Source organism: Protomyctophum parallelum (assembly GCF_964188405.1).
Source record: "Protomyctophum parallelum genome assembly, chromosome: 23".
NCBI lineage: Eukaryota > Metazoa > Chordata > Actinopteri > Myctophiformes > Myctophidae > Protomyctophum > Protomyctophum parallelum.
The window spans coordinates 28,304,203-28,322,328 of NC_139715.1; the positions used below are offsets into that span (position 1 = coordinate 28,304,203).

General features: G+C 44.1%; 1 protein-coding gene across 1 annotated transcript in view; it reads left to right on the top strand.

Annotated features, from left to right (window-relative positions):
• LOC310853982 (receptor tyrosine-protein kinase erbB-4-like) overlaps nucleotides 1-18,126 on the top strand; it is a gene marked incomplete at its 3' end in the record, with an annotated part of 499,617 nt that overhangs the window by 400,098 nt on the left and 81,393 nt on the right. The gene's annotated exons all lie outside the window — the stretch shown is intronic.

Genomic DNA, 18,126 nt, shown 5'->3' on the forward strand with positions numbered 1-18,126 from the left:
CCTGGGGGTCCCCGGACCCCACTTGGTCCCGGAACCAATGCTTTAAAGCTCAGAACTGAAAGAGTGTATGAATGCCGGTCCATTCGGTTCCATTTCTATATTGTATTGAAGCTGTTTCTTCCATATTGAGCAACTTTTGTTCAACTTTGACCCCTCTGTCACATGGAACTATAGATTTGTGCTTCTGCCGGCGTAGTGACGTTTGGGAACTTTAGATTTACAATACAAACATTGATTGTGCTTTTATTATCTCTGGATATATGAGAGAGAGAGACAGAGAGACAGAGAGACAGATAGACACAGAGAGAGGCCAGCATTGAGCAGGGAAAGGCACCCATCCTTTATTGGCTTTTCACAATGTCTGTCACACCAAATGAAAAAGCTGTTTCATTTGGACTCATTGTAAAAAGGGCTCCAATTTAAAACAAAAAAAACTGCAGTACTTGTAAAAGTGTCCAGGCCCTGTCTGTCTTTTGGAACGTTTCCGACGGGACAGGACTGGACTGAGCAGCCCCTGAAGTACCTTTTGGACCTTGGAGAAGCTGTGTGTGCGCACAGCCGCGCACATGCGTGTGTATGGTGCAGGCATACGCTTTCATGTGCATTGCCCTATATTTTGACATTTGGTCAAAATGGGTTAAGGTTTCCAGCCCACAGTACCAGTCCATGGGCAGCAGGATGCCTGGCTGACAGTACAGTACAGTACAGTACAGTACAGTACAGTACAGTACAGTACAGTGCAGTACAGAATGCTGCCAGTGTGTGTTAGTGTAATTGGGAGGCGGAGGCCGCAGCCTTATAGACAGCTGTCAGAGAGGAGGACGAGGAGGCCATGACCACAACGTGTCCGTCCGCGCGTCCTCCTCGGCCCCGTGTGTGTGTGTGTGTGTGTGTGTGTGTGTGTGTGTGTGTGTGTTTGTGAGTGTGCGTGCGCGCGCATGTGTTTCCGTGCCTCGCATCCATCTTAACCCATTCTGACCTGAGATCAGATTCTATAAATGTCTTCTAGATCCTGACAGTTTTCTGAAAAAGCTATGTTTCTATGTCAGTCGTTCTTCGATTTTTCAAAAATAGCAGACCTACAAGCTCGTAGAGACCTGAGCTTGTAGATCTGCTATTTTTCAATAGCTAAAGCATAGCATAATGCTAACACCAAAAGCTGTTCCCGCCCAAAATGGGTACTCACGCCATCTGCAGTGACGCCGTATAGCTTTTAACCATCTTACCGTTATTTTAAACTTTATAGCTGTTGAAAAATAGCAGATCTACAAGCTCTGAGTGCACGTGCTATGGGGGGGGGGGGGGGGGGGGTCCTTGACATTAAATTGTTTGAGAGCCACTGATACAGAAACACAGTTTTGTTTTGTTTTTCAGAAAACTGTCATGATTTAGAAGATATTTAGTAGAATCTGGTGTCGGGTCTTAAGGGGTTAATCAGCCAGGCTGCTCTGACAGGCCACCGCACGCCATCATGGAAATATTTACTCTGAGCACATCCTCCCTGATGCCCTGGCATGGGCGAGAGACTATAGTCTACACTGTCATGGGAGAGAGAGAGAGACTATAGTTTACACTGTCATGGGGGAGAGAGAGACTATAGTCTACACTGTCATGGGAGAGAGAGACTATAGTTTACACTGTCATGGGAGAGAGAGACTATAGTTTACACTGTCATGGGAGAGAGAGAGACTATAGTCTACACTGTCATGGGAGAGAGAGACTATAGTTTACACTGTCATGGGGGAGAGAGAGACAATAGTTTACACTGTCATGGGAGAGAGAGACTATAGTTTACACTGTCATGGGAGAGAGAGACTATAGTTTACACTGTCATGGGAGAGAGAGACTATAGTTTACACTGTCATGGGAGAGAGAGACTATAGTTTACACTGTCATGGGAGAGAGAGAGACTATAGTTTACACTGTCATGGGGGAGAGAGAGACTATAGTTTACACTGTCATGGGAGAGAGAGACTATAGTTTACACTGTCATGGGAGAGAGAGACTATAGTTTACACTGTCATGGGAGAGAGAGACTATAGTTTACACTGTCATGGGAGAGAGAGACTATAGTTTACACTGTCATGGGAGAGAGAGAGACTATAGTTTACACTGTCATGGGGGAGAGAGAGACTATAGTTTACACTGTCATGGGGGAGAGAGAGACTATAGTTTACACTGTCATGGGAGAGAGAGACTATAGTTTACACTGTCATGGGGGAGAGAGAGACTATAGTTTACACTGTCATGGGGGAGAGAGACTATAGTTTACACTGTCATGGGGGAGAGAGAGACTATAGTTTACACTGTCATGGGGGAGAGAGACTATAGTTTACACTGTCATGGGGGAGAGAGAGACTATAGTTTACACTGTCATGGGAGAGAGAGACTATAGTTTACACTGTCATGGGAGAGAGAGACTATAGTTTACACTGTCATGGGAGAGAGAGACTATAGTCTACACTGTCATGGGAGAGAGAGACTATAGTTTACACTGTCATGGGGGAGAGAGAGACTATAGTCTACACTGTCATGCGAGAGAGACTATAGTTTACACTGTCATGGGGGAGAGAGAGACTATAGTCTACACTGTCATGGGAGAGAGACTATAGTTTACACTGTCATGGGAGAGAGAGACTATAGTTTACACTGTCATGGGAGAGAGACTATAGTTTACACTGTCATGGGGGAGAGAGAGACTATAGTCTACACTGTCATGGGAGAGAGACTATAGTTTACACTGTCATGGGAGAGAGAGACTATAGTTTACACTGTCATGGGGGAGAGAGAGACTATAGTCTACACTGTCATGGGAGAGAGACTATAGTTTACACTGTCATGGGAGAGAGACTATAGTTTACACTGTCATGGGAGAGAGAGACTATAGTTTACACTGTCATGGGAGAGAGAGACTATAGTTTACACTGTCATGGGAGAGAGAGACTATAGTTTACACTGTCATGGGAGAGAGAGACTATAATTTACACTGTCATGGGAGAGAGAGACTATAGTTTACACTGTCATGGGAGAGAGAGACTATAGTTTACACTGTCATGGGAGAGAGAGACTATAGTTTACACTGTCATGGGGGAGAGAGAGACTATAGTTTACACTGTCATGGGGGAGAGAGAGACTATAGTTTACACTGTCATGGGAGAGAGAGACTATAGTTTACACTGTCATGGGGGAGAGAGAGACTATAGTTTACACTGTCATGGGGGAGAGAGAGACTATAGTTTACACTGTCATGGGAGAGAGAGAGACTATAGTTTACACTGTCATGGGAGAGAGAGAGACTATAGTTTACACTGTCATGGGGGAGAGAGAGACTATAGTTTACACTGTCATGGGAGAGAGAGACTATAGTTTACACTGTCATGGGGGAGAGAGAGACTATAGTTTACACTGTCATGGGAGAGAGAGACTATAATTTACACTGTCATGGGAGAGAGAGAGACTATAGTCTACACTGTCATGGGAGAGAGAGACTATAATTTACACTGTCATGGGAGAGAGAGAGACTATAGTCTACACTGTCATGGGAGAGAGAGACTATAATTTACACTGTCATGGGAGAGAGAGACTATAGTTTACACTGTCATGGGAGAGAGAGAGACTATAGTCTACACTGTCATGGGAGAGAGAGACTATAGTCTACACTGTCATAGGAGAGAGAGACTATAGTTTACACTGTCATGGGGGAGAGAGACTATAGTTTACACTGTCATGGGAGAGAGAGACTATAGTTTACACTGTCATGGGGGAGAGAGACTATAGTTTACACTGTCATGGGAGAGAGAGACTATAGTTTACACTGTCATGGGAGAGAGAGACTATAGTCTACACTGTCATGGGAGAGAGAGACTATAGTTTACACTGTCATGGGAGAGAGAGACTATAGTTTACACTGTCATGGGAGAGAGAGAGACTATAGTTTACACTGTCATGGGGGAGAGAGAGACTATAGTTTACACTGTCATGGGGGAGAGAGAGACTATAGTTTACACTGTCATGGGAGAGAGAGACTATAGTTTACACTGTCATGGGGGAGAGAGACTATAGTTTACACTGTCATGGGGGAGAGAGAGACTATAGTTTACACTGTCATGGGGGAGAGAGAGACTATAGTTTACACTGTCATGGGGGAGAGAGAGACTATAGTTTACACTGTCATGGGGGAGAGAGACTATAGTTTACACTGTCATGGGGGAGAGAGAGACTATAGTTTACACTGTCATGGGGGAGAGAGACTATAGTTTACACTGTCATGGGGGAGAGAGAGACTATAGTTTACACTGTCATGGGGGAGAGAGAGACTATAGTTTACACTGTCATGGGGGAGAGAGACTATAGTTTACACTGTCATGGGGGAGAGAGAGACTATAGTTTACACTGTCATGGGGGAGAGAGAGACTATAGTTTACACTGTCATGGGGGAGAGAGACTATAGTTTACACTGTCATGGGGGAGAGAGAGACTATAGTTTACACTGTCATGGGGGAGAGAGACTATAGTTTACACTGTCATGGGGGAGAGAGAGACTATAGTTTACACTGTCATGGGGGAGAGAGAGACTATAGTTTACACTGTCATGGGGGAGAGAGACTATAGTTTACACTGTCATGGGGGAGAGAGAGACTATAGTTTACACTGTCATGGGGGAGAGAGAGACTATAGTTTACACTGTCATGGGGGAGAGAGACTATAGTTTACACTGTCATGGGAGAGAGAGACTATAGTTTACACTGTCATGGGAGAGAGAGACTATAGTTTACACTGTCATGGGGGAGAGAGAGACTATAGTTTACACTGTCATGGGGGAGAGAGACTATAGTTTACACTGTCATGGGGGAGAGAGAGACTATAGTTTACACTGTCATGGGGGAGAGAGAGACTATAGTTTACACTGTCATGGGGGAGAGAGACTATAGTTTACACTGTCATGGGGGAGAGAGAGACTATAGTTTACACTGTCATGGGGGAGAGAGAGACTATAGTTTACACTGTCATGGGGGAGAGAGAGACTATAGTTTACACTGTCATGGGGGAGAGAGAGACTATAGTTTACACTGTCATGGGGAGAGAGAGACTATAGTTTACACTGTCATGGGGGAGAGAGAGACTATAGTTTACACTGTCATGGGGGAGAGAGACTATAGTTTACACTGTCATGGGAGAGAGAGAGACTATAGTTTACACTGTCATGGGGGAGAGAGACTATAGTTTACACTGTCATGGGAGAGAGAGAGACTATAGTTTACACTGTCATGGGGGAGAGAGAGACTATAGTTTACACTGTCATGGGGGAGAGAGAGACTATAGTTTACACTGTCATGGGGGAGAGAGAGACTATAGTTTACACTGTCATGGGAGAGAGAGAGAGACTATAGTTTACACTGTCATGGGGGAGAGAGACTATAGTTTACACTGTCATGGGAGAGAGAGACTATCGTTTACACTGTCATGGGGGAGAGAGAGACTATAGTTTACACTGTCATGGGAGAGAGAGAGACTATAGTTTACACTGTCATGGGAGAGAGAGAGACTATAGTTTACACTGTCATGGGGGAGAGAGAGACTATAGTTTACACTGTCATGGGGGAGAGAGAGACTATAGTTTACACTGTCATGGGGGAGAGAGAGACTATAGTTTACACTGTCATGGGAGAGAGAGAGAGACTATAGTTTACACTGTCATGGGGGAGAGAGACTATAGTTTACACTGTCATGGGAGAGAGAGACTATCGTTTACACTGTCATGGGGAGAGAGAGAGACTATAGTTTACACTGTCATGGGAGAGAGAGAGACTATAGTTTACACTGTCATGGGGAGAGAGAGAGACTATAGTTTACACTGTCATGGGAGAGAGAGAGACTATAGTTTACACTGTCATGGGAGAGAGAGAGAGAGACTATAGTTTACACTGTCATGGGGGAGAGAGAGAGACTATAGTTTACACTGTCATGGGAGAGAGAGACTATAGTTTACACTGTCATGGGAGAGAGAGACTATAGTTTACACTGTCATGGGAGAGAGAGACTATAGTTTACACTGTCATGGGAGAGAGAGACTATAGTCTACACTGTCATGGGAGAGAGAGACTATAGTTTACACTGTCATGGGAGAGAGAGACTATAGTTTACACTGTCATGGGAGAGAGAGACTATAGTTTACACTGTCATGGGAGAGAGAGACTATAGTTTACACTGTCATGGGGGAGAGAGAGACTATAGTTTACACTGTCATGGGAGAGAGAGACTATAGTTTACACTGTCATGGGAGAGAGAGACTATAGTTTACACTGTCATGGGAGAGAGAGACTATAGTTTACACTGTCATGGGGGAGAGAGAGACTATAGTTTACACTGTCATGGGAGAGAGAGACTATAGTCTACACTGTCATGGGAGAGAGAGACTATAGTTTACACTGTCATGGGAGAGAGAGACTATAGTTTACACTGTCATGGGAGAGAGAGACTATAGTTTACACTGTCATGGGAGAGAGAGACTATAGTTTACACTGTCATGGGGAGAGAGAGACTATAGTTTACACTGTCATGGGAGAGAGAGACTATAGTTTACACTGTCATGGGAGAGAGAGACTATAGTTTACACTGTCATGGGGGAGAGAGAGACTATAGTTTACACTGTCATGGGAGAGAGAGAGACTATAGTCTACACTGTCATGGGAGAGAGAGACTATAGTCTACACTGTCATGGGAGAGAGAGAGACTATAGTTTACACTGTCATGGGGGAGAGAGAGACTATAGTTTACACTGTCATGGGAGAGAGAGAGACTATAGTTTACACTGTCATGGGAGAGAGAGACTATAGTTTACACTGTCATGGGAGAGAGAGACTATAGTCTACACTGTCATGGGAGAGAGAGAGACTATAGTTTACACTGTCATGGGAGAGAGAGACTATAGTCTACACTGTCATGGGAGAGAGAGACTATAGTCTACACTGTCATGGGAGAGAGAGAGACTATAGTTTACACTGTCATGGGAGAGAGAGACTATAGTTTACACTGTCATGGGAGAGAGAGACTATAGTCTACACTGTCATGGGAGAGAGAGACTATAGTTTACACTGTCATGGGAGAGAGAGACTATAGTTTACACTGTCATGGGAGAGAGAGACTATAGTCTACACTGTCATGGGAGAGAGAGACTATAGTTTACACTGTCATGGGAGAGAGAGACTATAGTTTACACTGTCATGGGGGAGAGAGAGACTATAGTTTACACTGTCATGGGAGAGAGAGACTATAGTTTACACTGTCATGGAGAGAGAGAGACTATAGTTTACACTGTCATGGGAGAGAGAGACTATAGTTTACACTGTCATGGGAGAGAGAGACTATAGTTTACACTGTCATGGGAGAGAGAGACTATAGTTTACACTGTCATGGGAGAGAGAGACGTTTACACTGTCATGGGAGAGAGAGACTATAGTTTACACTGTCATGGGAGAGAGAGACTATAGTTTACACTGTCATGGGAGAGAGAGACTATAGTTTACACTGTCATGGGAGAGAGAGACTATAGTTTACACTGTCATGGGGAGAGAGAGACTATAGTTTACACTGTCATGGGGGAGAGAGAGACTATAGTTTACACTGTCATGGGAGAGAGAGACTATAGTTTACACTGTCATGGGGAGAGAGAGACTATAGTTTACACTGTCATGGGGGAGAGAGACTATAGTTTACACTGTCATGGGGAGAGAGACTATAGTCTACACTGTCATGGGGAGAGAGACTATAGTTTACACTGTCATGGGAGAGAGACTATAGTTTACACTGTCATGGGAGAGAGAGACTATAGTTTACACTGTCATGGGGAGAGAGAGACTATAGTTTACACTGTCATGGGGAGAGAGAGACTATAGTTTACACTGTCATGGGAGAGAGAGACTATAGTTTACACTGTCATGGGAGAGAGAGACTATAGTTTACACTGTCATGGGGAGAGAGACTATAGTTTACACTGTCATGGGAGAGAGAGAGAGACTATAGTTTACACTGTCATGGGGGAGAGAGAGACTATAGTTTACACTGTCATGGGAGAGAGAGAGACTATAGTTTACACTGTCATGGGAGAGAGAGAGACTATAGTTTACACTGTCATGGGAGAGAGAGACTATAGTTTACACTGTCATGGGAGAGAGAGACTATAGTCTACACTGTCATGGGAGAGAGAGACTATAGTTTACACTGTCATGGGAGAGAGAGACTATAGTTTACACTGTCATGGGAGAGAGAGACTATAGTTTACACTGTCATGGGAGAGAGAGACTATAGTTTACACTGTCATGGGGAGAGAGAGACTATAGTTTACACTGTCATGGGAGAGAGAGACTATAGTTTACACTGTCATGGGAGAGAGAGACTATAGTTTACACTGTCATGGGAGAGAGAGACTATAGTTTACACTGTCATGGGGAGAGAGAGACTATAGTTTACACTGTCATGGGAGAGAGAGAGACTATAGTTTACACTGTCATGGGGGAGAGAGACTATAGTTTACACTGTCATGGGAGAGAGAGAGAGACTATAGTTTACACTGTCATGGGGAGAGAGAGAGACTATAGTTTACACTGTCATGGGAGAGAGAGAGACTATAGTTTACACTGTCATGGGAGAGAGAGAGACTATAGTTTACACTGTCATGGGAGAGAGAGACTATAGTTTACACTGTCATGGGAGAGAGAGACTATAGTCTACACTGTCATGGGAGAGAGAGACTATAGTTTACACTGTCATGGGAGAGAGAGACTATAGTTTACACTGTCATGGGAGAGAGAGACTATAGTTTACACTGTCATGGGAGAGAGAGACTATAGTTTACACTGTCATGGGGAGAGAGAGACTATAGTTTACACTGTCATGGGAGAGAGAGACTATAGTTTACACTGTCATGGGAGAGAGAGACTATAGTTTACACTGTCATGGGAGAGAGAGACTATAGTTTACACTGTCATGGGGAGAGAGAGACTATAGTTTACACTGTCATGGGAGAGAGAGACTATAGTCTACACTGTCATGGGAGAGAGAGACTATAGTTTACACTGTCATGGGAGAGAGAGACTATAGTTTACACTGTCATGGGAGAGAGAGACTATAGTTTACACTGTCATGGGAGAGAGAGACTATAGTTTACACTGTCATGGGGGAGAGAGAGACTATAGTTTACACTGTCATGGGAGAGAGAGACTATAGTTTACACTGTCATGGGAGAGAGAGACTATAGTTTACACTGTCATGGGGAGAGAGAGACTATAGTTTACACTGTCATGGGAGAGAGAGAGACTATAGTCTACACTGTCATGGGAGAGAGAGACTATAGTCTACACTGTCATGGGAGAGAGAGACTATAGTTTACACTGTCATGGGAGAGAGAGAGACTATAGTTTACACTGTCATGGGAGAGAGAGACTATAGTCTACACTGTCATGGGAGAGAGAGAGACTATAGTTTACACTGTCATGGGAGAGAGAGACTATAGTCTACACTGTCATGGGAGAGAGAGACTATAGTCTACACTGTCATGGGAGAGAGAGAGACTATAGTTTACACTGTCATGGGAGAGAGAGACTATAGTTTACACTGTCATGGGAGAGAGAGACTATAGTCTACACTGTCATGGGAGAGAGAGACTATAGTTTACACTGTCATGGGAGAGAGAGACTATAGTTTACACTGTCATGGGAGAGAGAGACTATAGTTTACACTGTCATGGGAGAGAGAGACTATAGTTTACACTGTCATGGGAGAGAGAGACTATAGTTTACACTGTCATGGGGAGAGAGAGACTATAGTTTACACTGTCATGGGAGAGAGAGACTATAGTTTACACTGTCATGGGAGAGAGAGACTATAGTTTACACTGTCATGGGAGAGAGAGACTATAGTTTACACTGTCATGGGAGAGAGAGACTATAGTTTACACTGTCATGGGAGAGAGAGACTATAGTTTACACTGTCATGGGAGAGAGAGACTATAGTTTACACTGTCATGGGAGAGAGAGACTATAGTTTACACTGTCATGGGAGAGAGAGACTATAGTTTACACTGTCATGGGAGAGAGAGACTATAGTTTACACTGTCATGGGAGAGAGAGACTATAGTTTACACTGTCATGGGAGAGAGAGAGACTATAGTTTACACTGTCATGGGAGAGAGAGACTATAGTTTACACTGTCATGGGAGAGAGAGAGACTATAGTTTACACTGTCATGGGAGAGAGAGACTATAGTTTACACTGTCATGGGGGAGAGAGACTATAGTTTACACTGTCATGGGGAGAGAGAGACTATAGTTTACACTGTCATGGGGAGAGAGAGACTATAGTTTACACTGTCATGGGAGAGAGAGACTATAGTTTACACTGTCATGGGAGAGAGACTATAGTTTACACTGTCATGGGGAGAGAGACTATAGTTTACACTGTCATGGGGGAGAGAGACTATAGTCTACACTGTCATGGGGGAGAGAGACTATAGTTTACACTGTCATGGGAGAGAGACTATAGTTTACACTGTCATGGGGGAGAGAGACTATAGTTTACACTGTCATGGGGGAGAGAGAGACTATAGTTTACACTGTCATGGGGAGAGAGAGACTATAGTTTACACTGTCATGGGAGAGAGAGACTATAGTTTACACTGTCATGGGAGAGAGACTATAGTTTACACTGTCATGGGGGAGAGAGACTATAGTTTACACTGTCATGGGAGAGAGACTATAGTCTACACTGTCATGGGGGAGAGAGAGACTATAGTTTACACTGTCATGGGGGAGAGAGACTATAGTTTACACTGTCATGGGAGAGAGACTATAGTTTACACTGTCATGGGAGAGAGAGACTATAGTTTACACTGTCATGGGAGAGAGAGACTATAGTTTACACTGTCATGGGGGAGAGAGACTATAGTTTACACTGTCATGGGGGAGAGAGAGACTATAGTTTACACTGTCATGGGAGAGAGAGACTATAGTTTACACTGTCATGGGAGAGAGACTATAGTTTACACTGTCATGGGAGAGAGAGACTATAGTTTACACTGTCATGGGAGAGAGACTATAGTTTACACTGTCATGGGGGAGAGAGACTATAGTTTACACTGTCATGGGAGAGAGACTATAGTTTACACTGTCATGGGGAGAGAGACTATAGTTTACACTGTCATGGGAGAGAGACTATAGTTTACACTGTCATGGGGAGAGAGAGACTATAGTTTACACTGTCATGGGAGAGAGAGACTATAGTTTACACTGTCATGGGAGAGAGAGACTATAGTTTACACTGTCATGGGAGAGAGAGAGACTATAGTTTACACTGTCATGGGGGAGAGAGAGAGACTATAGTTTACACTGTCATGGGAGAGAGAGACTATAGTTTACACTGTCATGGGAGAGAGAGACTATAGTTTACACTGTCATGGGGGAGAGAGAGACTATAGTTTACACTGTCATGGGAGAGAGAGAGACTATAGTCTACACTGTCATGGGAGAGAGAGAGACTATAGTCTACACTGTCATGGGGAGAGAGAGAGACTATAGTTTACACTGTCATGGGAGAGAGAGAGACTATAGTTTACACTGTCATGGGAGAGAGAGAGACTATAGTTTACACTGTCATGGGGAGAGAGAGACTATAGTTTACACTGTCATGGGAGAGAGAGAGACTATAGTTTACACTGTCATGGGAGAGAGAGAGAGACTATAGTTTACACTGTCATGGGGGAGAGAGAGACTATAGTTTACACTGTCATGGGAGAGAGAGACTATAGTCTACACTGTCATGGGAGAGAGAGAGACTATAGTCTACACTGTCATGGGAGAGAGAGAGACTATAGTTTACACTGTCATGGGAGAGAGAGACTATAGTTTACACTGTCATGGGAGAGAGAGACTATAGTTTACACTGTCATGGGAGAGAGAGAGACTATAGTTTACACTGTCATGGGAGAGAGAGAGACTATAGTTTACACTGTCATGGGAGAGAGAGACTATAGTTTACACTGTCATGGGAGAGAGAGACTATAGTTTACACTGTCATGGGGAGAGAGAGACTATAGTTTACACTGTCATGGGAGAGAGAGAGACTATAGTTTACACTGTCATGGGAGAGAGAGACTATAGTTTACACTGTCATGGGAGAGAGAGACTATAGTTTACACTGTCATGGGAGAGAGAGAGACTATAGTTTACACTGTCATGGGAGAGAGAGAGACTATAGTTTACACTGTCATGGGAGAGAGAGACTATAGTTTACACTGTCATGGGAGAGAGAGACTATAGTTTACACTGTCATGGGAGAGAGAGAGACTATAGTTTACACTGTCATGGGGGAGAGAGACTATAGTTTACACTGTCATGGGAGAGAGAGACTATAGTTTACACTGTCATGGGAGAGAGATACTATAGTCTACACTGTCATGGGGGAGAGAGAGACTATAGTCTACACTGTCATGGGAGAGAGAGAGACTATAGTCTACACTGTCATGGGAGAGAGAGACTATAGTTTACACTGTCATGGGAGAGAGAGAGACTATAGTTTACACTGACATGGGAGAGAGAGACTATAGTTTACACTGTCATGGGGGAGAGAGAGACTATAGTTTACACTGTCATGGGGGAGAGAGAGACTATAGTCTACACTGTCATGGGGGAGAGAGACTATAGTTTACACTGTCATGGGAGAGAGAGAGACTATAGTTTACACTGTCATGGGAGAGAGAGACTATAGTTTACACTGTCATGGGAGAGAGAGAGACTATAGTTTACACTGTCATGGGAGAGAGAGACTATAGTTTACACTGTCATGGGAGAGAGAGACTATAGTTTACACTGTCATGGAGAGAGAGAGACTATAGTTTACACTGTCATGGGAGAGAGAGAGACTATAGTTTACACTGTCATGGGAGAGAGAGAGACTATAGTTTACACTGTCATGGGAGAGAGAGAGACTATAGTCTACACTGTCATGGGAGAGAGAGAGACTATAGTCTACACTGTCATGGGGGAGAGAGAGACTATAGTTTACACTGTCATGGGGGAGAGAGAGACTATAGTTTACACTGTCATGGGAGAGAGAGAGACTATAGTTTACACTGTCATGGGGAGAGAGAGACTATAGTCTACACTGTCATGGGAGAGAGAGAGACTATAGTCTACACTGTCATGGGAGAGAGAGACTATAGTTTACACTGTCATGGGAGAGAGAGAGAGAGACTATAGTTTACACTGTCATGGGGGAGAGAGAGACTATAGTCTACACTGTCATGGGAGAGAGAGAGACTATAGTCTACACTGTCATGGGAGAGAGACTATAGTTTACACTGTCATGGGAGAGAGAGAGAGAGACTATAGTTTACACTGTCATGGGAGAGAGACTATAGTTTACACTGTCATGGGGGAGAGAGACTATAGTTTACACTGTCATGGGGAGAGAGACTATAGTTTACACTGTCATGGGAGAGAGAGACTATAGTTTACACTGTCATGGGAGAGAGAGACTATAGTTTACACTGTCATGGGAGAGAGAGAGAGAGACTATAGTTTACACTGTCATGGGAGAGAGACTATAGTTTACACTGTCATGGGGAGAGAGACTATAGTTTACACTGTCATGGGGAGAGAGACTATAGTTTACACTGTCATGGGGGAGAGAGACTATAGTTTACACTGTCATGGGAGAGAGACTATAGTTTACACTGTCATGGGGGAGAGAGACTATAGTTTACACTGTCATGGGGGAGAGAGAGACTATAGTTTACACTGTCATGGGAGAGAGAGAGACTATAGTTTACACTGTCATGGGGGAGAGAGAGACTATAGTTTACACTGTCATGGGGGAGAGAGAGACTATAGTTTACACTGTCATGGGAGAGAGAGACTATAGTTTACACTGTCATGGGAGAGAGAGAGACTATAGTTTACACTGTCATGGGAGAGAGAGACTATAGTTTACACTGTCATGGGGGAGAGAGACTATAGTTTACACTGTCATGGGAGAGAGAGACTATAGTTTACACTGTCATGGGAGAGAGAGACTATAGTTTACACTGTCATGGGGGAGAGAGAGACTATAGTTTACACTGTCATGGGGGAGAGAGAGACTATAGTTTACACTGTCATGGGAGAGAGAGAGACTATAGTTTACACTGTCATGGGAGAGAGAGAGACTATAGTTTACACTGTCATGGGGGAGAGAGAGACTATAGTTTACACTGTCATGGGAGAGAGAGACTATAGTTTACACTGTCACGGGGAGAGAGAGACTATAGTTTACAGTGTCATGGGAGAGAGAGAGACTATAGTTTACACTGTCATGGGAGAGAGAGAGACTATAGTCTACACTGTCATGGGAGAGAGAGAGACTATAGTTTACACTGTCATGGGGGAGAGAGAGACTATAGTTTACACTGTCATGGGAGAGAGAGAGACTATAGTCTACACTGTCATGGGAGAGAGAGAGACTATAGTCTACACTGTCATGGGGGAGAGAGAGACTATAGTTTACACTGTCATGGGGGAGAGAGAGACTATAGTTTACACTGTCATGGGAGAGAGAGAGACTATAGTTTACACTGTCATGGGGGAGAGAGAGACTATAGTCTACACTGTCATGGGGGAGAGAGACTATAGTTTACACTGTCATGGGAGAGAGAGAGAGAGACTATAGTTTACACTGTCATGGGGGAGAGAGAGACTATAGTCTACACTGTCATGGGAGAGAGAGAGACTATAGTTTACACTGTCATGGGAGAGAGAGACTATAGTTTACACTGTCATGGGAGAGAGAGAGAGAGACTATAGTTTACACTGTCATGGGAGAGAGACTATAGTTTACACTGTCATGGGAGAGAGAGAGAGAGACTATAGTTTACACTGTCATGGGAGAGAGACTATAGTTTACACTGTCATGGGGGAGAGAGACTATAGTTTACACTGTCATGGGGGAGAGAGACTATAGTTTACACTGTCATGGGAGAGAGACTATAGTTTACACTGTCATGGGGGAGAGAGAGACTATAGTTTACACTGTCATGGGGGAGAGAGACTATAGTTTACACTGTCATGGGAGAGAGAGACTATAGTTTACACTGTCATGGGAGAGAGAGACTATAGTTTACACTGTCATGGGAGAGAGACTATAGTTTACACTGTCATGGGGGAGAGAGACTATAGTTTACACTGTCATGGGGGAGAGAGACTATAGTTTACACTGTCATGGGAGAGAGACTATAGTTTACACTGTCATGGGGGAGAGAGACTATAGTTTACACTGTCATGGGGGAGAGAGAGACTATAGTTTACACTGTCATGGGAGAGAGAGAGACTATAGTTTACACTGTCATGGGGGAGAGAGAGACTATAGTTTACACTGTCATGGGGGAGAGAGAGACTATAGTTTACACTGTCATGGGAGAGAGAGAGACTATAGTTTACACTGTCATGGGGGAGAGAGAGACTATAGTTTACACTGTCATGGGGGAGAGAGACTATAGTTTACACTGTCATGGGAGAGAGAGACTATAGTTTACACTGTCATGGGAGAGAGAGAGACTATAGTTTACACTGTCATGGGAGAGAGAGAGACTATAGTTTACACTGTCATGGGAGAGAGAGACTATAGTTTACACTGTCATGGGGGAGAGAGACTATAGTTTACACTGTCATGGGAGAGAGAGACTATAGTTTACACTGTCATGGGAGAGAGAGACTATAGTTTACACTGTCATGGGAGAGAGAGACTATAGTCTACACTGTCATGGGAGAGAGAGACTATAGTTTACACTGTCATGGGAGAGAGAGACTATAGTTTACACTGTCATGGGGGAGAGAGACTATAGTTTACACTGTCATGGGAGAGAGAGACTATAGTTTACACTGTCACGGGGGAGAGAGAGACTATAGTTTACAGTGTCATGGGAGAGAGAGAGACTATAGTCTACACTGTCATGGGAGAGAGAGACTATAGTTTACACTGTCATGGGAGAGAGAGACTATAGTTTACACTGTCATGGGAGAGAGAGACTATAGTTTACACTGTCATGGGAGAGAGAGACTATAGTTTACACTGTCATGGGGGAGAGAGACTATAGTTTACACTGTCATGGGAGAGAGAGACTATAGTTTACACTGTCACGGGGGAGAGAGAGACTATAGTTTACAGTGTCATGGGAGAGAGAGAGACTATAGTTTACACTGTCATGGGGGAGAGAGACTATAGTTTACACTGTCATGGGAGAGAGAGACTATAGTTTACACTGTCATGGGGGAGAGAGAGACTATAGTTTACACTGTCATGGGAGAGAGAGACTATAGTTTACACTGTCATGGGAGAGAGACTATAGTTTACACTGTCATGGGGGAGAGAGACTATAGTTTACACTGTCATGGGAGAGAGACTATAGTCTACACTGTCATGGGGGAGAGAGAGACTATAGTTTACACTGTCATGGGGGAGAGAGACTATAGTTTACACTGTCATGGGAGAGAGACTATAGTTTACACTGTCATGGGAGAGAGAGACTATAGTTTACACTGTCATGGGAGAGAGAGACTATAGTTTACACTGTCATGGGAGAGAGAGACTATAGTTTACACTGTCATGGGAGAGAGAGACTATAGTTTACAGTGTCATGGGAGAGAGAGACTATAGTTTACACTGTCATGGGAGAGAGAGAGACTATAGTTTACACTGTCATGGGAGAGAGAGACTATAGTTTACACTGTCATGGGAGAGAGAGACTATAGTTTACACTGTCATGGGAGAGAGAGACTATAGTTTACACTGTCATGGGAGAGAGAGACTATAGTTTACACTGTCATGGGAGAGAGAGAGACTATAGTTTACACTGTCATGGGAGAGAGAGACTATAGTTTACACTGTCATGGGACACTGAACACATTGAACTCATTTTCCCAGAAGCCCTTGCAGCCCAGTGCACAGGTCGATTTCCGGTTTTTCGTCATAATGCGGCGGTCTCGTCACCATGGGTCTGCGACAAATCCGCTATTTATTTTTAATTATTCAAAAATCCTGGGTCCTGGGTTTGATTCCCGCTCGGGATGCGGTGGGCGCTGGCGGCGTGTTTCCTCCTCCGCGTCATCAGTGCCCATACCCGAAGGCGGGGTTGGCGAAAGGGCCTTTCTGTGTGGAGTTTGCATGTTCTCCCCGTGTCCCCTAGGGTAGGTACCCTCACAAAAAACATGCAGTAATCCTGGTCACTAAACTGCCTCCCCCTGGCCAGCCGGGGAGCCTGATGGAGGGGAAAGGAACTGGTTGGAATAACGTGTTCCTTCCACGCGCTACGTCCAACCAGGGAAACTACCCCTGTCAGGTGTAAAGGAGCAACTTGGACACTCAGGCATGAAGGAAGCATGAGTTAAGTCCGTTGCTCTCCCCAGGTTGGCGGAGGGTGTGTAGAGCCCAGGATCACATTAGATAATTGACACAGGGGTGAAAAATGGGTTACAAAATCGTGGGATAAAAAAAATATAAAAAAAAAAAACGGCGAATTAAACACACAAAACAAATAGCGGGTATAGAGTATTACGCAGGGGAAGAACATGGATTGAATATACTGTAGCGTGGAACAGGGGTTATCCAGTCAAACTGTTAAAAATATGTCAAACGGGCTAACTTTGAAACTCTTGCGCAACAGAGTTACACAACGCAGCATCAAATAGTACATTAATTAAAATTAAAAAAAATAAAAACGATTTAAAAAGATAGAACTCCAAGGTCTCCAATCTCTGCCTCACAGCTATACCGTATATGGAATGTGAAAGTAATTAGAGCCAAAGCACTGAGACTCCGGGGCAACCCCAGTTCCCACAGGAGGCAGCGAGGAGCGCATCAAACGTCCGCTCCGCTCACCCCTCCTGCCCACACCGTTCTAAAGAAGCCTCTCTGGAAGGCATGGGGCTGGACAAAAAAAGTACTCACAATGCGAGTGCTATATATGTCTAAATTACAGTAGTTGAGCCTTTGCATATGCCTGTAAGGTCGTCGAGGCTATAGGGGAAGTGCTACGGGCTAAGATGGAGAGTTGGCCCGCACACACACACACACACACACACACACACACAGAGAGAGAGAGACT